Source organism: Bos indicus, chromosome 24 (genome assembly GCF_029378745.1).
Source record: "Bos indicus isolate NIAB-ARS_2022 breed Sahiwal x Tharparkar chromosome 24, NIAB-ARS_B.indTharparkar_mat_pri_1.0, whole genome shotgun sequence".
In the NCBI taxonomy this organism is placed as follows: domain Eukaryota; kingdom Metazoa; phylum Chordata; class Mammalia; order Artiodactyla; family Bovidae; genus Bos; species Bos indicus.
The window spans coordinates 22,737,725-22,760,216 of NC_091783.1; the positions used below are offsets into that span (position 1 = coordinate 22,737,725).

Here is a 22,492-nt window from a genome sequence, read left to right on the forward strand (position 1 = left end):
CATTTAGGGGCAAAAAGGACCCATTCAGGGTGTCCGAGGCTTGGAAAGCATTTGCTGTAATGATAGTAGGTGTGTTTTCTCAGATTCTTCTACTTTGTGTTCTGGACTTGGAATACATCAGCAGAGCAGACATTCTACAACACAGAAACGGACTCACAGACTTAGAGAACACATTTATGGTTGTCATGGGGGAAAGATGGGGGGAAGAGATAGGGAGTTTGGGATCGACATGTACATGCTGCCATATTTAAAATAACCACCAAAGACCTACTGCATACCACAAGGAACTCTGCTCAGTGTTATGTGACAGCCTGGATAGGAGGGGAGCTTAGGGGAGAATGGATACATGTATATGTACGGCTGGAGCTTCCCAGGTGGCACTACTGGTAAAGAACCCGCCTGCCAATGCACGAGATGTGGGAGACGTGAGTTTGATCCCTGGGTCAGGAAGATCCCCTGGAAGAGGGAATGGAAACCCACTCCAGTATTCTTGCCTGGAGAATCCCATGGACAGAGGAGCCTGGCGGGCTACAGTGCAATAGGGTTGCACAGAGCTGGACATGACTAAAGCGATTTAGCATGCACACACGCATATGTATGGCTGAATCCCTTTACTGTCCACCTGAAACTATCACAATATTGTTAGTAGGTTATACTCCAATATAAAATAAAAGGTTAGAAAATAAAGGTGTGTAGAGGGATGCCTGATGCATATTTTCAGTGACTGTGATTAGATGTAGGAGTGATAAAAGCTATTGAGTTTCTCTCTCCCTTTGTCAGGTGTCCCTGGGAAAGGACAAGTAATTAACTGACAATGGCAAGGTGAAGAGGGAGGGTGGAGGAAGTGTCTCTCAAGTAGCCTGTGTCTATATATCACAGGTAAAGAGATGGAGAAACCAAGAGGCAAATGGAATGTCCAGTACCTGTGACATTGAGGAAAAGTTAATTATTGATGACAACCACAGTGATAGTGAAAGGGATGAGAAAATGAAGCAAGTTGTGGAGGGGAATTAGGGCATTAAGGCAAAACTATAGAGAATAAATTATTTCAGGAAAACATAGAAACAGCTGGAAAAGGATATAAAGGTGATTTTGGGGGAAAGATAAAGAGAGAAGCAAATGTGATTCAAGGGAACGTAGTGAAATTACTTAGGGGGTGAGAGAAAAAGGACATGAGAGAAACACCATCATTGAGAACACTGAAATAATTGAGACGAGTAACAAACTAATATTTGAAATTTCATTCTATATTTAGTTTTAGTCGCCCAGTTGAACCTGACTCTTCGTAACCCCATGGACTGTAGCCCGCCAGGCTCCTCTGTCCATGGGATTCTCCAGCCAAGAATACTGGCGTGGGTAGCCATTCCCTTCTCCAGAGGCTCTTCCCAACCCAGAGATAGAACCAGGGTCTCCTGCATTGCAGGGAGATTTTGTACTATCTGAGCTACAGGGAAGTCCCATTCTATATACAGACTCGAATGAACTCTATGATTGGAATGAGGGAAAAGGTTCTTTGGCTTGTTAAACACATTTTGTATAAACTGACCCATAACATAAAGATATCAGGCGCTTTGGACCCTTCTGGGTGACTGTGGTGGCAAATGCCACATTGGCAGGGGCCATCCATCTGACAGTTCAGAGGTGTATGTATGTGATACCCAGGGGGTCACTGGAGCCCATCTGGGAGGGATTATCCTCAGCCCACACCTCACACTGGTCAGTTCATCAGGTCACTGCATTCCCTTTACAGCCTCAGAGTGACACGTGAAACGGAGAAACTGGAGAAACCATTCATTATACGAAGGTGAACAATGCACAGGAAGGGAAGTGGCATAAAAGCCTGAGAGGGAGGCACTTACGTGTTTGAAACGATATCTGCGTGTAAATAATGGTGAGCAGGTGTTCTCCCTTTATTCCTGAAGGCAACACAGTCTGCATTTGCCAGGTGAGACTTTAGGAAGGACCTCCTGATTTAATATCAAAGTTATGGCACATAAGTAACACGAAGCAGAAGGGCACTAGCATCCTACACCGTTCATCAGAGGAAAGTGTTTTGGGAGGATATTAGTCCCTAATATTGGTTATACATGTAAAGACCCTTGACATCGCAGTGAAGACACAATTACGTGTTTATAGGCTCCTAAACACACACATCATGCAGAGAGAAACCCGAATTTACATATTAGCTCCTTTGGATATTATTGCTACAAGTATGACGGTATAGGAGGGTTCAGATTGCCCATGCACAATGTCATGGGCAATAATATCCAAAGCATTCAACACAAACACATTTGCTTTATCTATTTCAGGCTTTATGATATCTTTGGTAAACACTGTAGACCAATTTAAAAAATAAAAGTAAGCAAAAATATTTTCTAATCACTTACAGTCCCACCAACCACAGGTAATGTTCTTTGATTTACCTATTTGTGTCTCTCTCTATGTAAATATACAGCTGATTTTTAAAAATGTACTTTACTGAAGTATAGTTGATTTACAATGTTGTATTAATTTCTGAGTACAGCAAAGTGATTCAGTTATACAATGGACAGCCTGATTTTTAAAATGGATTGTTACTTTTTAAACATATAGCCATATTCCACACACAGACTTGATGACTTTTTCTGGGCCTGTTGGTTATACATGGGCTTCTCTGGTCGCTCAGACAGTAAAGAATCTGCTTGCAGTGTAGGAGACCTGGGTTCAATCCCTGGGTCAATAAGATCCTCTGGAGAGGGGAATGGCAACTCACTCCAGTATTCTTGCTTGGAGAATCCCATGAACAGAGGAGCCTAGCAGGCTACCATCCTTGGGGTTGCAAAGAGTCAGAAGTAACTGAGCAACTAAGTATTTGGTTACATATTGCCTGGCCTAGAAGATAATGGTAAAGATAGGAGAAACTAAGTCACTCAAAAATTCTGTGTTCATTATAGGTGGTAGAACTAGAAAATGATGTGTTATTTCTGGAATGGGGAAGGGTTTGAAGACTAAATCCAGAAAGAAAAAGTGTTGGAGTTCTGGGCTCCGGGAACAAGGTCGAGGTCAAAGGAAACTCCTACCTGAAGGGGACGCAGGTTCTAATACATGGTGATGACCCAGGAGGATGGAGGCAAGATAGGACCTCTTTTGATGGATGTGACTATGGTCAAAGGTATAATTGTGCTGATAATTCACTCTAATATCTGGCTTATCTCCCTGTTATCATCAGGACTTCAGGAAAGCTCTGAGAATGGTTCTCAGTTTCACAGTGAGTCCCACAGTGATTAAGACCACGTCCAAGCTTGGAACGGGGTAAGAGGAAAGAATGGTCTCTCTGCAGTGATCTGGTGTTACCTCAGACCTCTCTGAGAAAAGAACATTTGAGACAAAGCCCATGGAGAATGAGGAGGAGGCCTTTCTGGCAAAGAGAAGAGCAAGGTGAGGCCCCCAAGGCAGTCAGAACCTGATGTGTTCCACAAATACAGTGAGACCAGTGTGGCTGGAGCTTTCCACAGAAGGGGCAGAAGGTCAGGGCATGAAAAGGTTGGTAAGGGACTGGGGCTTTGTGGGACATATCAGGGGCTTCTGCAATTTATCCTCAGTGCAGTGGGAAGCTTTGGGAGGACTCAAAACATGAGAGTAAAGTAATATAATTTTAATTTTTAAAAGAAACCCTGGCTTCGGTGTGGAGAAGGGATAGGAGAGGGGCAAGAGTGGATGAAGTGAATGCAGTCTGGGGGCTGACTGGTGACTCTGGACTAAAACGCAGACAGTGGAGACACTGAGACATGGACACATTGGAAATATGTTCTGGAGGCAGAACTGATAGGAGCCTTTCATAGACTGAATGTGGGAGGATGAGTGAGAATAGGGTGTAGAGGAGAACTCCCCACATTCTAAAATAAAAGGAGGATGGATGAGCAACAAAAACTTTTATAGCACATGGAACTCTGCTTAGTGTTACGTGCCAGCCTGGATGGGAGGGGGTTTGGGGAGAATGGATTCATGTATATGTATGGCTAAGTCCCTGCACTGTTCGCCTGAAACCATCACAACATTGTTAATCGGCTGTACCCCCCAAAAATGTTTTTGGTGTTTAAAATAAAATAGAAGGAGGTGCCATTGATAAGATGCAGGAGCATGCGGAGGGCAAGCAGAGTGGGGCAAGGCATGTGTGCAGGAAAGTGTTGAATTTGAAGTGCCTCTGAGACTTAAAGCAGTGATGTCAGGAATGTTGTGTCTATATATACCTGGAGCTCTGAAGAAAAGGAATGGATGGAAATGTACAGGTGGCAGTTGTAGGTGCAAAGCAATGTTTTAAAAGCTCTGGTGAAAGGAGATCATACCTGGAGAAGTAGCCCAAGCTTCCTCCCCCAGACAGAGGGGTCAGGGAGGTAGGGGGAAACCTGTGAGTAGCTTTCAATGGAGGCTAAAACAGGGGAGTTTTCCAGGAAAGAAGCAGTGGTCTTTGAATTGAAAGCTTCTTAGAGGTTCAGATGATAATGGAAGAAGCATTCATTAGCTTTAAAATATGAAGATAAGAATGACCTTATTAAGACCCTTTTCAGGGGAAGGTGAGGATGAGGAAGTGAAGTCAGCCGCTCCAAACAATTTTTTTGGGAGAAAGTTAGATTTGTTGGGGAGCAGAAGTAGGGTAGCAATGGAAACAAACACAGTCAACAGAGTATTTCAAATACAGGAGATTGCAGAAAATATTTACAGGCTGAGGAGAGTGGCCCCCTAAAGTCAGAGACTGATGGTAAGGTCAGAAAATGACTGATTTAACGTACTCAGTCCTGAAGATAGTAAAAGGGGATGAGGTTCAGAGGACACGTGGAAAGAAGCGTCCACATGATGTGAGGGAAGAAGGAACTGAAGGTGCAGGTGGAGGGATGCTTGCAAGTTTGGGAAGAGAAAGAGGAAGTTTCAATCTAGTAGCTTCTATTTTCTTGCTTCGAAGAAGCAAGTTTGCTGGCTACCAATGAAGAATAAAGAAAAGGTTTGATGCAAGTGAAGAAAAATGAACTAGTCCTTTTGGAGGGTAGGAGAGTAAACTGTCTGTAAAAGTACTAGGATAGTCAGGGATGGCCGCAAGCACGTGTGAAGCAGTGATCATGAGTCTAGAACAACACCAGCATGGTCAGTTGTGTGATGTGCAACAAAGCTCAACAAGCAAGGGAAAGCTTAGATCAGCCAGTGGAGTGGGCTCATCCATGGCCCTGCTTTGTCTAGTGGATGTGATGGGAGATAAGACTGTGCAATGGTGTTGAAAGTACCCCCAAGAGCAACTGGTACAAGGGCTGGAGCATGGAATCTGGGCAAGAAAGGAGAGAAGTAAAGACAGCTGGGGACTTTTTGTTGGGATGAAAGAACTAGGGAGGGGACATGGGAAAACCTATGGCTGATTCATGTTGATGTTTGGTAGATACCAATGCAATACTCCAAAGCAACTATTCTTCAATTAAAAATACATTAATTTAGTTAAAAGAACTACTTAAAAAAAATAACTAGGACCAAAAGTCCCTGCAATGAACAAAGAGAAATGCAAATGTGGAGATCGGAGAAAAATAGCTAGAAGGGTGGGGTGTGGTGTTTGGAGAGTGGGATGCCTTACTTTCTGATTGTGGAAGGGGCTCAGTTTCCAAGTAACTAGCTCCAGTGATCATCTAGGAAGTGGCTGCCTGAGGTCAAATGGAGGGATTTTTCCTGGCTATAAATAAATAAGAAGTTTAGTAGGAATACTGATGTGACCCAAGCAGAGCCAATCAAAGTCATGTGGGAAACAGCATCCAGTTCTTTTCTCTGTGACTATGGCTGGGCAGATTACATATGCTGGGAGGTGCCAGTGGCTTTCTTCATCATTGGTTGGGTAGAGCCTCCTTAACTATTAATCTAACACCGGAGGAAAACAGCTGAAAAAAGGGGAAAGAGACAAGGTGCTGAGCATAATCTTTGAACCTACCCTTTCTGAAGTCTGACTCCCCGTGTGTCAAGCTAGCCTGAAGAGATTCTTTTGTCCCTTGCAACTACAAGGCATAAACTAATATGGATGGATCTGTTTCACAAAATCTATGAAAATTTAACAGATTTGTTGTTTCCCTACCTAATAGCCATTCTTCTATTTTTCTCTGTGGGCAGGGTTGTTGTCTGTGGCTACTCTGCAGGTCTCATAGAAATGTCTAAGTCCATCACTGCTATTGCAACCCCCTGGCCAGTGATGCCAGTAAAACATGAAGGAAAATCTGCTGAGGGTGGGGAGGAGTGTATAGGCACATGTGTGTGCGTACTCAGTCGCTAAGCCGTGTCTGACTCTTTGTGACCCCAAGGACTTTAGCCTGGCAGGCTCCTCCTTCCATGGCATTTTCCAGGCAAGAACACTGGAGTGGGTTACTGCCATTTCCTCTTCGGGCATCTTCCTGACCCAGGGATTGAACCCACATCTTCAGCATCTCCTGCATTGGCAGGCGGATTCTTTACCACTGAGCCACCTTGGAAGCCATGTATAGGCATACCTCATTCTATTGTATTTTTTATAAATTGCTCAATTTGTGGCAACCTTGAGTCAAGCAAGTCTAGAAATGCCATTTTTTCCCAACAGCATTTGCTCACTTTGTGTCTCTGTATCACATTTTGGTAATTCCTGCAATACTTCAAACTTTTTCATTATCATTATGTTTGCTATGGGTGATGTGTGATTAGTGATCTTGGACCTTAATACTATGACTTGCTGAAGACTCAGAGGATGGCTGGTATTGTTTAGAAATGGAGAAGTGATACTTTTAAGTTAAGGTTTGTACATGGGTTTTAAAGATATCATGCTATTACATACTTAGACTACAGTACAGTAGAAACATAACTTTTATATGTACTGGGAAACCAAAAATTTCACATGACTCACTTTATTGGGCTATTTGCTTTACAGTGGTGGTCTAGAACTGAACCCACAATATCCCTGAGGTATGTCCCTCAGTAGTGAACTGAGTAGTGTGACGAGTGATTTCATGTGTCAACTTGACTAGGCTGTGAAGTGCTCAGCTTTTTTCACTCAACATTATTCTTGCAGAAGAGTGATTCCAGATGAGCTTAACTCTTGAGTTGGTAAATTTAGTGAAGCAGATTGCCCTTCTCACTGTGGGTGAGTCTCATGCAACCTGTTGAGGCCTAAATAGAAGGCAAGAGGATCTTCTCTCTCTTGCTGATGGTCTTCAAGCTGAGACACAAAACTTATTCCACTGTCTCTCCTGGTTCTCAGGCGTTTGGACTATAGATTAGAGGACTTAGCCTCCATAATTGTGTCAGCCAAGTCCTTATAATAAATCTCTTTTATATCTTGTTGGTTCAGAACTCTGACTTATAAAAGTAATGTCCCTCAAAATATCACATTTCCCCAGAAACAGAATGTGACCTTATTTGGAAATAGAATCTTCGCGGGTGTAATGAGTTGAAGACTAAGATGAGGTCCTACTGGAGTGGGCGGGCCCTACATCTGACAATTGGTATCCTCTTAAACAGAGGAAAGGATGGAGAGAGAGCCACACACATGAAGAAGGCCATTTAAAGATGGAGGTAGACATTGCAGTCCCACGGCTACAAGCCAAGGAATGCCAATGACTGCAGGAGCCACCGGAAGTTAGGAAGAGGCCCAGCAGGATTCTTCCCTAGAGACCCGAGGGAGCCTGGCTCTGCCAGCACCTTGGCGTCAGACGTCTCTCCTCCAGAGCTACGAGTGAATAAGTTTCTGTTGTCTTCAGCTAGCTAGTTGGCAGTCATTTGTTAGAACAGCCCTAGGAAACTAAAAAAGGGAGTTTCTGGGAAAGGTCTCTTCACCCAGAAAAGAGACTCAGAGGGAGAAGTGAAAAACTTGGTGGGTGAGGAAAACGGTAAGCGATGCTGTGTGGCTGGGACACAGGCCAAGTGATCGGTGAGTCAATGCCCAAGAAGAACTGGAAGAGGGGCCGGACTCAGCCAGCTGTCCCTAGAAGGGATGCCAGGTGGGGTGAAGGAGCAGGTGGATGGAACTATGAGTCAGGTCACGTTCTTTTCACATGCTGTAGATGATGGGGTCCTTTTTACGCTGAGTGTGTTGGCTCAAGTAAGTTGTTCGCTTCCTGACTAGCAATTATTGACATTTCCCGGGGAGGGAGGTTGGGCGGGTTCGGTAGGTGCTGCCCGGCCCCGGCCGTTAATGGCTGCCCTTCCTCTTCCGGTAGCTCAGACTCACTGAGGGGGAGGCCAGGGAGCTTCGACAACAGATGACAGCCAGCCTGTCGTCTCCTTTAGAATGACATGCTTGCTTCCTCAGGCGCTATTTCATATCGTCTGATCTATATGGCGCACATTTGGCCTTTGCTATACGCCAAGTTCTGCCTGGGATCCCATCTTCCCCTCCAAAGTTATCTTCCAAAGATACTTTGAAAAGTGAAATTTCTCCAGAGCCTTTTGTCTCTTCCCTTTTAACAACATCGTCTCCTCTTTTCCAGTTGACATCTCTAGAACCCGATCAATTCAATCTAGACTCTGGGGATGGACAGACAACCACGATCAGCCTGCCCAGATGACACACGTGTGTTATAACAGGGACCCTCTAGACACTCAGTTTCAAGGAGCACAAAGGCAGCTGCTGCTGCTGCTGCTAAGTCGCTTCAGTCGTGTCTGACTCTGTGCAACCCCATAGATGGCAGCCCACCAGGCTCCCCCGTCCCTGGGATTCTCCAGGCAAGAACACTGGAGTGGGCTGCCATTTCCTTCTCCAATGCATGAAAGTGAAGAGTGAAAAGTGAAAGTGAAGTCGTCAGTCATGTCCGACTCTTAGCGACCCCATGGACTGCAGCCTACCAGGCTCCTCTGCCCATGGGATTTTCCAGGCAAGAATGCTGGAGTGGGGTGCCATTGCCTTCTCTGAAAGGCAGCTGAGATAGGTCTTTTTGAACAGGGGAGCACAGTGTCCTGAGAGCAGCAGGTCTTTGGAGTCTCACCTACTTTGAATTTAGGGTCCACTCCTTGCTGACTGCATTGCCTCGAGCAAGATACTCAACCTTCTGAGGCTCAGTTTCACCATCTAAAAATGAGGATGATACTGCTGCTGTGGCTGCTGCTAAGTCGCTTCAGTCATGTCCGACTCTGTGCGACCCCATAGACGGCAGCCCACCAGGCTCCCCTGTCCCTGGGATTCTCCAGGCAAGAGCACTGGAGTGGGTTGCCATTTCTTCCTCCAATGCATGAAAGTGAAAAGTGAAAGTGAAGTCGCTCAGTCGTGTCTGACCCTCAGCGACCCCATGGACTGCAACCTACCAGGCTCCTCTGTCCATGGGATTTTCCAGGCAAGAGTACTGGAGTGGGATAGGTAACATATGAAAAGTACCTCATGTGAAGCCCAGTACACAGTTCAAAGTGGCTCTTAATATTTAGAGCAGGATTTGTCAGTCTTGACACTATTAACATTTGGGGGTAGATAAGTTCTTTCCTTTAGGAGACTGTTTTAAGCATTGTAGGATGTTTAGCTACAACCTGGATTCCACTCACTAGGTGCTAATAGCCCTCCACACCCCCATGCCCCTGGCTGAGAACCACAGCTGTAGAGTCAGGTGGGCAGGTCTTTGCACACCCCTTAAGAAACAGAGGTAGAACATTTTCTAACCTGTCTACATTTAAGACAGAGTCCACACAAATGGCTTTGTTATTACTAGTGTTTTTTCCTGGTGGTTTAGTTACTAGGTCTTGTCTTACTCTTTGCGACCCCATGGACTATATAACCATCAGGTTTCTCTGTCCATGGGATTCTCCAGGCAAGAACACTGGAGTGGGTGGCCATTTCCTTCTCCAGGGGATCTTCCGGACCCAGGGATCAAACCCAGGTCTCCTGCCTTGCAGGCAGATTCTTCCTATTTAAGTAAAAAAGAGATCATCTTTCTTTCCAAGCACTGAAGTACGTATCTTTCCTGGTACATTTCAAAATTCCCTCTTGATGGACACAGGAAGGTGAAGTAATGACAGAACATGAGAGTGGGATCTGATAGCAGAATCACTTTCCAGTGCTGGCACTTCTTTGATGTTTTATTTTTCCCCTTAAAAATTCATGTTAATTTTGCTTTCAACACAATTGTATAGTCATCACTGTCTTCATAGAAATGTATTGCCCCCTTTCCCTTTCACTGAGTAAAATAAGAGGGGACAGTGTTTTATCCTAGGATTTTGGGTCCCCAGGCTTACAATCAAGCTGCCCAGTTAGAACAGAATGCTGTTATGTGGATGCCCTTCAAGTTCCTTGTGGTGTTTCCTTCAAAATGTATCAGGCATATTTTATTTTACAGGTTAATTTCACCAACCAGTTAAAAGTCCTCTTATGTGACCTGTGTTTCCTTTGCTTCTACGTTGCTTTTTAAAACAATGGGCTTTCAAAAGGCGGGGAAATGTATCAGAATCCTTAACAATTCAACTTGAACAAAAAGTAATGCTATCGAAGAATGAAATAAATGCTGAAATAACTCCCCCCACAACTGATCAAATACGATCATAAGTATTTGGGGAAAAGCTGTATGACAGTGTGAGTCCTAGTAGACATTTAATTCTTATACTCTGTAAAACTACATCAAAGATCCAGTCTCTTTGCCTCTATGGTCAGTCTCTGAACCCCTGTCAGACCACAGAGAGGAACCTTATGTTAAATGTTAATTCTCATTTACAAGATTTAAGGAGCTACTTCTGAGAAAGCTATTGTTCCGTCAGCCCAGTGGAAATGCCTGTACAGAATTAAGGTGTGGATCACCCAACTGAAACTGATGTCAATGGTTCAGTTATTCATTCATGCTCTTCAGACTTTTGGACACACCTCCACTGGTTTCCAGGCAACCGCAGCTCAGGGCAGTTAGTATTCATGCTTCATGAATTCTACATGTGAGTAAGAAAGGGATTTTCATATTTTAATGAGCAGGCATTCATGAGCTGAGCTGGACGATTACCTTTGTTATTAGGTAACACAAAACATGGGGAGGGCCTTTCCCATCTTTCAGAAAGTGGGTCAATACTCTTTTCCTGAAAAGCCTTTGTGTTTACAGGGGACAGCACTGCACAACACAGCCTCGAGCAGGAAGATATGGAAAATCTCAGAGAAGTCCTTTTCATTGGAAGGAGAAATTCCTGTTAGAACTCAGTTTAGGACTGGGATTTATAAACCCTGCTTCTCAGGCCCTTTCACTCCTTGTACTATAGGAAGGGAGATGCCAGGAGCAAACAAGAATGTTTCCACATTGGGTTATTTAATCATTGTGCCCAATATCTACAACTGCTTCATGTGCTGTGCTTAGTTGCTCAGTCATGTCCAACTCTTTGCAACCCCACTGACTGTAGCCCACCAGGCTCCGTTGTCTATGGGGATTCTCCAGGCAAGGGAATACTGGAGAGGGTTGCCATGCCGTCCTCCAGGGGATCTTCCTAACCCAGGGATCGAACCCAGGTCTCCCGTATTGTAGGTGGATTCTTTACCAACTGAGCCACCTGGGAAACCTGCAAATGCTTCATGCCAAGAGACAATTCAAAGTGCTGGGGAATGTGGCAGGGATTGAAGTGGTGGCATGCTTGGTATTACTCAAGGTGGCACTGTTGGCTGTGTAGGAGGCATATGAGTTGGGGGAGGGGGCTAAACCAGGGAGTCTACTGAACTGAGATCGTAAGAGGCTCATTTGCTATGGATAAACAGTGAGGATGAAGTCTTATCTGCAAACAGCATATGATATCACTTATATGTGGAATCTAAAATATGGCACAAATGATCCTATTATAAAACAGAAACAGACTCACAGATGTAGAGAAAGACTTGTGGGTGCCAAGAGGGAAGGCCGGTGGGGGAGGGACGGACTGGGAATCTGTGGTTAGTAGATGCAAGCTATCACATACACAATGGATAAACAGCAAGGTCCTACAGTATAGCGCAGGGAACAATACTCAGGATCCTGGGGTAAATCATAAAGGGAAAGAATATAAAAAAGAATGGATATATGTGTGCAATTGAGTCACTTTGCTGAACACCAGAAATTAACACATTGTAAATAAATATACTTTGATATAAAGAAAAAGAATGTAGTATAAAATGGATAGAGATAAGATTTTTTTCTCTCTCCAGATGTTCCTTTTGTGGATACTACTACTCTGGGAAGAAATTCAATGTCAGGAGGGAAACCATGGGAGACTAGGAGTTGTTATATATTAGGAAGGAATGATATAATAAAAACACGTTCTTAGAAAAAGACAGCCATGTTACTTATCTATGCATGTAGAATTGGAAGATTATGGCAAGTGTTTGTACATAAACAGTAAAATTTCTAGCTCACAGTTACAGAATTGTTAGGAATTGACAGAATAAAGAACTACCTTATTCATCTGCTTTGATGATGAATTTCAGGTTCACAGTTTCAGATTTTGCTAAAATAAACTCTGTACAGATTTAAAAGTCAGGTTTTGAAAGTTATAAAAATCAATTGATGGTTAAAATACAAGCTAAAATAATAAACAACCACTCATAAGAATATACTCACATTAAAGTACATTATTATTAACTTCCATAAACATCGTAACCCTTAGATTTTTGATAGGAAAATACTGTTTCATCCATTCTTGTGATGATCACAATTCCTCAAACCATACTTATGTAAGGATAATAGCATTCTGCAATCTTTTGGGGAAACAGAGAAGAAATAAACCAAGAAAAGATCACCCAACAGGGAGGGACATAATCTGGGAAAGTGAACAGAATTATTATTTTTTCTAAGGTATTTATCTTACTCAAAGATCGACACAGCATATATGCTCATATTTTTACAAACTTCTTTTTCACTTCTGAAATGTTGTTATCCATAAAACAGTGGTAAACCAAAGACACAGGCATGTATTCGTTGTTTTCATATATAAAGTACTTTTGATTGCACTGTTTTACAGTATGTGCTAAGCTACTTCAGTCATGTCCGACTCTTTGCAACACATAAGAGGTGTGTAATATGTACTTAAAAACAAATGAATGATCATTATAGGTATAAAAGGGGCACAAGAATCATTAGGATTTTTCACAAAAGAAAAGAATACGTCTCTGGATACTGATTTTTGCATTTAAAATGAAGTCAGAAGGTTGCTTTTCTTTAAAAAAAAAATTGAGTATAGCTGGTTTACAATGTTGTATTAGTTTCAGGTATACAGCAAAGTGGTTTAGCTACGTATACATGTATACGAATACATATACAACTATGCAGAGTCAGTTGAGTCCAGCTCTTTCTGACCCCATGGGCTGTAGCCTGACAGACTCCTCTGTCCATGGAATTTTTCAGTATTCTTATACTGGAAATCCCGACCCAGGGATTGAACGCACATTTCCTGCATCTTTCTTCACTGGCAGGTGGGTTCGTTACCACTGAGCCACCTGGGAAGTCTGAATACCTATACACCTTTTCCAAATTCTTTTTCCATTGTAAGTTATTCTAGTGGCTCAGACTGTAAAGAATCTGCCTGCAATGCAGCAGACCTGAGTTCCATCCCTGGGTGAGGAAGATCTCCTAGAGAAGGGAATGGCTACCCACTCCAGTATTCTTGCCTGGAGAATTCCATGGACAGAGGAGCCTGGAGGGCTACAGTCCATGGGGACACAAGAGTCTGACATGACTGAGCAAAAAATTTTTTTTAATTTTATAGGTTATTATAAGACATTGAATACAGTTCCCTGTGCTACACAGTAGGTCCTCATTGTTTACCTATGTTATCTATAGTAGCATGTATCTGTTAATCCCAACTCCTAGTTTATCCCACCTTTAGTAACCATGAATTTGTTTTCTATGTCTGAGTCTATTTCTGTTTTATAGATAAGTTCACTTGTATCAGTTTTTCAGATTCCACGTACAAGTGATAATCATGAGATAATTGTCTTTCTCTTTTTGAAAACTTAGAGTTTTATTTTATACCAGTTCTTATTCTTATACATGGTATTTGAATCGTGTGATTTAAAAAATCCAGAACAAGTTTATGTACTCTCTTAAGAAGTGCTAACAGCGTCACTGTGTCTAGAGAAATTTTTTATTTCACATCCAAAACAAACTGTTTCATAATTAGTTATAAATATTCATTTCATAAGTGTTATTAAGGAGAAAAAAAGAGAAATCCTTGCCTTAAAAAGTCCCCAGCTCTAGTGTTGATTCTGGATACCACTTAGCCCCAGAATTCTATCAGTCTACAGCTTTAGACATCATTTCCAAGCTTATGCTCACATCAATAAATGATGTTTTTGCATAAATAGGTTTCAGAACCACAAGGTGCTATATCTTTTAAACTCTAGTTGAACAGAAATAGTGCTAATTTTAGCATCGACCTAAACATAAACTTACTTGCTATGAAAAAAAAATGTGTGGACTTATAAATAGCTTACTCTCAGGAAATATTTTAAATAGAAAACTCTCATGTTGTGTTACAAATATATTCCTCTTATAGGATTAAATTGGAAAGCTCTTTTACAAAGGCAGTTTGCTGCAGTCGAAAGATATGACAACATTCTTGTTCTGTTACTTACCAGAAATATGACATTAGCAATTTATCTTAACTCTTGGGATCCTAGTTTTTATCTAAATAAAGAGGGAGATAATAGCTAAATTGAAAGGTTGTTATGAAAATTAAATAAGATAATATTTGTGGAGCATCTGTTTTGGTGCTTGGCATAGAATGGTACTGGCTTCCCTGGTGACTCAGTGGTGAAGAATCTGCCTGCCAATGCAGGAGACGTGGGTTCCATCCCTGGGTCAGGAAGATCGCCTGGAGAAGGAAATGGCAACCCACTCCAGTATTCTTGCCTGGGAAATCCCATGGACAGAGGAGCCTGGCGGGTTACAGTCCAGAGTCACAAAAGAGTCAGACACAACTGAGCAACTAAACAACGACAAACAACACAGAATGGAACAGATCCTCCCTGCAAGGTCCCCTTTTACTGATGGAGCGTTCCTTTTGTTATAATGGCTGGATGTAGTATTAGACTCTTCACCACACAAAAAACCCAAACATCTCAAAATGTGACCCTTCATACTTCATTCAAAACCAGAAAGACTACTCTGAACTTGACAAAGAAGATTCAAAGATTAACCAAAAACCTTGGCACTTGTCCTTGATGAACGTTTCAAAGGTAACAAAAGAAATCACACCAGACTATGAGGGATTGAATGAGATGGCTTTTCTTTCTTATGTCTGTAATAGGCACTTATCTCTTAGATATGGCCCAAAGGGTTACCTGAATTCAGAGACAGGACTGATAGTAGTTGAGCCAGGAGGAGTTCATCAATGACTTCACGGAACATGTTTAACAGCAACAGAGGTGGTGGATCTTGAAAGACAACTAGGATATTCCAAGTCTCTGAAGAGTGCATATGTGCTTATGGATAAGGAGGATTTGGAGAAGGGTGTGGATGCAAGGAACATCTAGACAGAAAAACCATCGTAAGCAAAAGTGAAGGCATGAAGACCATGGCTTTGGGACTTCCCTGGTGGTCCAGTGGTTAAGAAATTGTCTTGCGATGCAGGGACGTGGTTCAATCCCTGATCGGGCAACTAAGATCACATATGCCAAGGAGCAACCAAGCCCGTCCACCACAACTACTGAGCCCCCCTTCTCCACACGCACACACACACACATACTCTGGAGCCTGCATACCACATTTATAGAGACTACACCACAAGGAAAGATCCTGTATGCTGCATCCTTCATGCTGCAACTAAGACCTGACACAGCCAAACAAATAAGTGAATAAAACAAAGAGCATGGCTTAGAGAAGGCAGATCATTCCCGTATTAGCAAAGGTCAACTGAGGAGGAACAAAGGGAGGTGCAGAGACTCAAGGGGTCTGTTGAGCCTCTGTGTTCAGTTGCTAAGTCGTGTCTGACTCTTCTGTGATCCCATGGACTGTAGCCCGCCAGGCTCTTCTGTCCATGGGATTCTCCAGGCAAGAATCCTGGAGTGGATTGCCATGCCCTCCTCCAGGGGATCTTCCTGACCCAGGGATTGAACATATGACTCCTGCAACTCCTGCATTGGCAGGCGGATTCTTTACCACTGAGCCACCTGGGGAGCCCCACTGTGCCTCTATGATGGCACACTAAGGAACACAGGAAGAAGATTTTGTTTTCAGTGGATGGGGCAGCCAACAGTGGCTTTGAGATTGAAATGGGTGAACAGCTGCTGTTCTGCTGGGTACCTGTCATGTACCAGGAAATACTTTATTGTTTTATGAATATAATTTTCAAGTCTTCACAACAAATTAGATATATCTTTTCAGGTGGGGAATCTGAGGCTCAGAGAGCTTAGGTAACTTGCTGCTCAAGATTATACATTCTTCAATTAAGCAAATAGCATGAAAGAGCAATAGGGTTTTTAAAATATTAATTTCAGAACAAACCATTAAAGAATAGAAATGATGAGATCTGAATGTCAATTAGGAAGTCAATTTAGGCAGTCATGGTTTAAAAGGAAAGGAGATTAGGAATACTGAAAAAGGAATTTGTGTTCAAAGTGAGGCTGTTCATGATTTGAGTAAGATTTCTTAATACAGGTTTATTCTAGAATGACATACATTTTAAAATAATAAACGATGTGGATTCTGTGTTTTAGAGTTACTTGATGACTATATTACACGAGAGACAGTGCAGCATAATAATTAAGTGCTTAGGCTCCAAGTCATACTGCCTGGGTTTGAATCTTAACCCCAATTTACTGAACCTCGGGCAGGTTATTTAACACTTCTGGGCCCTAGTTTCCTCATATTTAAAAAAAAAAGAGGGCTTCCCAGGTGGCACTAGTGGTAAAGAATCTGCTTGCCAGTGCAGAAGACTTAAGAGACATGGATTTTATCCCTGGGTTGGCAAGAATCCCTTGAAGGAGGGCGTGGCAACGCACTCCAGTATTCTTGCCTGGAGAATCCCATGGACAGAGGAGCCTGGCAGGCTACAGTCCATAGCGTCGCAAAGAGTTGGACAAGACTGAAGCGACTTAGCATGCACGCATGTACTTCTATCATCAGTTTAGTTCAGTCGCTCAGTTGTGTCCGACTCTTTGCGACCCCATGAATCGCAGCACACCAGGCCTCCCTGTCCATCACCAATTCCCAGAGTTCACTCAGACTCACGTCCATCAAGTCAGTGATGCCATCCAGCCATCTCATCCTCTGTCGTCCCCTTCTCCTCCTGCCCCCAATCCCTCCCAGCATCAGAGTCTTTTCCAATGAGTCAAGTCTTTGCATGAGGTGGCCAAAGTACTGGAGTTTCAGCTTTAGCATCATTCCTTCCAAAGAAATCCCAGGCATAGGGTTGTTTAAACATGAAGTATATGTGCATATAAAACAGTGTTTGGTATAAAGTAGGAACTCAGTAAGCATTAGCCAGTACTGCTTTGTGCCTTTGTCCATATTCACCAGTTTATTTAAAAATTATCTGCAGTGTGCCAAGCACTGTGCTTGTCTTCAGGGATGCAAACAGGGAAGAACCTCTGTATCCTATTACAAGTTAATCACTAAAGAGATGTTGCCTATAAGCTTAAATTACATATAATGGTCAATCTCTGGGATGACCATTACCCTGCCTTGCAGGTAAGGATTGGTAAGCTAAAATATCTTTGTTTAGTTCACAGGAAACAATCCTGACCAGGCCCACCTGTGAATGACTGCAGGAAGGAAGAAATTAACACATCTGGCTGACCAGGAGGAAATGTTTGACTTTACTCCCTCCCCTTTTAGTATAAAAGAGGCCTGAATTCTAATTCAGGAAAGATGATTCTTTGAGACATGGGTCCACCATCTTCTCAGTCTGCTGGCTTCCTGAATAAAGCATTACTCCTCACCCCAATAACTTGTCTCTTGATTTATTGGCCTGTCGTGTGTGCAGTAAGAGCTTGGACTTGGCAGCACAAAGATGGATAACAGGTGACTTCAGCTAACAGATGGATAACATTTGATTTTTCCAACATCCTATTCTGTGGTTCAGCAGAAGTACTGAGACTACATCTTGATCAAAGCACTTCCCTCAACTCTTTAGGCACCAGTGATTTAAAATCTTTATTCATAAAGTTGCCCATGAGTGTCGGGACGAATACTTCCACTCCTCCTACTTCCTCCTCCAATATGACATTAAGATATGCTTAGCCTGAGTTGTCTTTTATGATGGGTGTTCCCCTTGACCCACTAGGCAGTATTATGAAGTTAGTGAGATGATTTCAGTGGTCTCCACCCACTTACGTGTACCAAACTCTCAGAAGCTGAGTGCTTGCATCACTGCCTCAGGAGTTTCTTCCTTGCTAATTCATTAGACTTCTGTGTGATGCAGTATGTATTATTAATGGATGTATTTCTCTTTCTGAGCCTTTTTTAAAAATATAACTTTATAAAGCCTCATTTCCACAAACTAGAGAGAAATAGGAAGGACTAGAATTTTCAGTGCCATAGTAAACTAAGGGAGATGTGAGAATATGAGCAATACACTGCAAGTTAAACCATACCATAGAGCTACTCATCCCTGTGTCTCCTAATTTTAGATTATGAAGGAATCCAAGTCATTCTGCTCATGACCTCATTTCATATTATCTGAAAGGATGCTCATTTAGACACTGCGGGCTTGACACTGCCATTGGTTGAATAGATGAAAATCTGTCCGTAGAAGGGACACCATGTCCTTATGAGTGTACCCAAATACATTAAAATAGAGGAGCAGTTATCACGAGAAAAGACTGAAAAGGAAAATGTCTACATAAATGAGAAGGAAATGAAAAGAGCGAGGCATTCACATTTAACATAACCAAGTGATGTGTCAAAATGATTAAGTAAAAACCTGCTTTAGTATCCAGGAAGCCCTTTAGAGTGAGTGAGATTGTTGGGACAATGGTAAATTGTTTTATCTGTCAAAAAAAAAAAAAAAAAAAAAGCACAGACATTGGAATCCTCCTCACTTTGCTTTCCAATATATTCAGTATTTATTATGGGATTATGGGACATGGGAAATGTTCAGACCATAAGGGATCTTCAAGTAGCAAAAAAGTGTTACTGAAAGACAGTAATGAGATTCATAATAAAATAAATCTGAAACTCGAGATTCAAAGGTGAATGCAGGAATGAGGCTGAACTCTAAAAAGAAGTTCTTACACTGCGTGTAGAGAAGTTTGTTTAATGTGAATATTAGTAAAGTAAAACGCATATCTGGTGTATATCTGAGAATTAAAAAATCTTACCATAAATTTGATATACATAATGGAAATATTGACAAAGGCTCTGTTAACACCAACAAATTAATACTACAATATTGTATAGCTTAGAATATGGAATATGTATATTCCATAATGAAATACAATATGGCTTTAAATTTATTGGGCTTGATGTTTTCCAGCCTAAAAATATCTAGTTTTACATTTAACTTAAATTTTTTTTTCCTGAGAATCATTTATTTTCCTTGAGAGAAGCAAGTAATCCCTATTCACTTTTCTTCCAATAATTTTGGAAGAAATTAAGCATTGACAAGTCAGTTAGGATCTAACCGAGAAAAGAGAATACAGTCTAAACATTTAAAATAAATTGAATTTAATCCAGGAAAATGGCCACACAGATGATGGAAAGATTGAGAAGCTAAAATGAGGATAATAAATCAACCTGGAAATTAGTAGCAGCAGAATGTCACAGGTATCAGCATCATAGGTCTCAAGGGACAGAGAGAAGAAGTGATGTCATGTGTACGCTCAGCTGCTTAGTCATGTCTGACTCTTTGCAACCCCATGAACTCTCCACCAGGCTCCTCTCTCTATGGGAGTTCCCAGGCAAGAAAACTGGAGTAGGTGGCCATTTCCTTCTCCAGGGGATCTTCCCAAGCCAGGGATTGAACCCAAGTCTCCTGTGGCTCCTGCAGCAGCTCACAGTTCAAGGTCATCGGGAAAAACTAGAGGCAACAAAGGATGGGTCTGAAAGCTGGAAAAAAGCTTCTAGGGGTCAGCCCCGAAAGAACCAGCAGAATACGAGTAGGGCAAGGAATGGATGTGAAGTTAAAAACATGCATAGACTGGAACAATGCAAAGTAGAGAGTGCAGCAAGTTAATAAGTTTTCCATTTTCATTTTCTCCTCCAGAGTAATGTTACACTAGGCAAATTGATTTACTGATACTTTTTAAGGGCATTAAATTTAGCTCCTGGGAACTGCATTCAACAAACATCTTGTAAATAAATGAAATCACCATTTTAGTTCCACATATGACCTCAATAAACCAAATTTACACGCCCTTAAATGATGAGACAATAACCCGCCTTCTCTTTGAAGTTTAATAAAATGTATAAAGGAGGTATTGCTGTCTTTTTGGATTAGATTTAGACAGTGGTCAATGTTCTGTCAGTGGCATTGTTTTATTCAGAACAGTGAACAGTCGTACATTCTGATGTTCTGGAAATCCCCATTCTTTTTTTTTTTCTTCAATAGAAAATTATTTAATTAGTATACATGTGTGAAAACAGGACTCAGGAAGAGGTGGAAAAAGCCACACACAATTTCCTCAACAAGACCACCACTCAATTCCTCTCTTTCCCTCCATTCTGCTGCAAAACTGACAACACGTTTTGCAGACTAATGGTAAGGCACCGATTTGTACGAGCTCGTCTTTTGTAATGTGGAAGGGTAATTATGTATGGTGGTGGTATAAAAATATTTATCCATCCATTTCATGGCCAGGCAAAACAAAGTTTAATGTGAGCACATGGGAAGTTTGAAGACCACACCTAACTTAAACCATGTCCTACTTTAATTTAAGCAATATGAGATCTCCCTCTGAGCAGCCTCTGAATTGTAAACCTTATCTCAGACTTGGACTTGTAATGATTAAACTGTCATTACCACCATCAAATTCTTTTCTCATTTACATCATTAAAGCTTAGTCTTGTCTCATTTTGGCTCATTACTCTGATGTGAAACACTATTATATATTAAAAAATAGATGGCCTATAGAATAGAATGAAGCATTATTGCGTTTGCTTAATAGAAACCAGGAAGAAATGTCAAGGTCATCTCTGTACCTCACACCTTGTCGTTCATATGGCTTCTGTTAATAAAAAAAAAAGTAACCAAAAGGCACAGAAGCGAAGTCTTTCACTATGCAGCACCCCACTAAAAGTATAAAATGCTGGCCATAATGAACCCCATTTTCTTCTCACGCAAAGAAAAGAAACACTTTAAGGGGAAATAGTTCAAAGTCCATCTTAAATTCCTTGACTCAGACTCACTCACCTAAAATTCAATGAAGAAACAGCATGAACTTTCCAAAACCATCTATCTTCTTTTCTTTGAAACTGCAGTCAATTCTGGCATTTAAAGACTTCCCAAGTGTTTCATCCAGGGACTTGTAAATCTCACTTATCTGCAATAAGAAAACACACTTTTATTTAGCTAAGTAACTCACACTTACATGTTTATTACAGAAACAGAATGAGCAGATCTAGAACATATGGTGTTTTACAAATCCCTTCATCCACTAAGAATGACTTGTAATACTCAACTCAGAATTTTGGTTCTCAATTGCTATAATAAATGTTTAGAAAAATAGACATTTGTGCCAAAAGTCGTTTTACAGATGAAGATGGGGAGGTCCAGAGGGTAAAGTGAGCGTCCAAGATTAAGCAGCTGGTTAGTAACAGAGTGGGCTTCCCTGGTGACTCCTGCCTGCCAATTCAGGAGACATAGATTCCATCCCTGGGTTGGAAGGTTCCCTGGAGAAGGAAATGACAACCCACTCCAGTATTCTTGCCTGGGAAATCCCATGGCCAGAGGAGCCTGGCGGGCTACAGTCCATGAGGTCATAAAGAGTTGGACATGACTTAGTGACTGAGCTCTAGCACGCAGTAACAGAGTAGCCTTTTGGGTTCCTAATATTGCCTTTTGTTTTTGGTTTATTTAAAACCCAGAAATGGGAAAACAGAGAATCTCCTGTGTTTCCCAAGTTGGTAAATTTCTAGAATACTGTGTCACCACAATTTCTACTAAAAGCAAGGAAACTAGAGTTGAGGGCAGAGTCCTCAGACCAGCATCCACTCTGATGGTAGATGCAGGCGTAGGCTATCACAGAGGCACCCTGATGTTCCTGATCCACAGGCTTTATAGTACTGCGTAGCAATGACATAGAGAAAATAGTTCAGAATACGGTCTGTTGGTGTTTTTTAACAAAGTGGAACGATTTTCATCATCTTGCCTTCAGAGAAAATTCACAGAGGAGAAGAGAAAGAGAGGCTCCAGGTCAAACTCGGCAATTTGCCCAAGAGGCCCTGCCCTGCTGGATGAAAGTGACCAGATGCTTTACCCATCACCTCCCTTCAGCTAGTCTTTCCCACCTTTCTGTCTCCACCCCCCCACCTTTCCCACTTTCTTCCTCTCACCAGCCCTCAAGCTGGATGTTACTATTCCATGTCCTAGGTGGCTTGAAGGAGCAGAAATTTGAAGCTCAGGAAATCCTATGTTCAGATGAAGGAAAAGATGGGGAGAAGGGAGA

General features: G+C 42.0%; 1 protein-coding gene across 20 annotated transcripts in view; it reads right to left on the bottom strand.

Annotated features, from left to right (window-relative positions):
* DTNA (dystrobrevin alpha) overlaps positions 1-22,492 on the bottom strand; it is a 451,246-nt gene that overhangs the window by 224,430 nt on the left and 204,324 nt on the right. For all 20 annotated transcript variants that reach the window (XM_070778753.1, XM_019986575.2, XM_019986574.2 and 17 more), the window contains exon 2: positions 21,238-21,367. The gene's annotated coding sequence lies outside the window, so the exon portion shown is untranslated. The remainder of the gene's footprint in view (positions 1-21,237; positions 21,368-22,492) is intronic.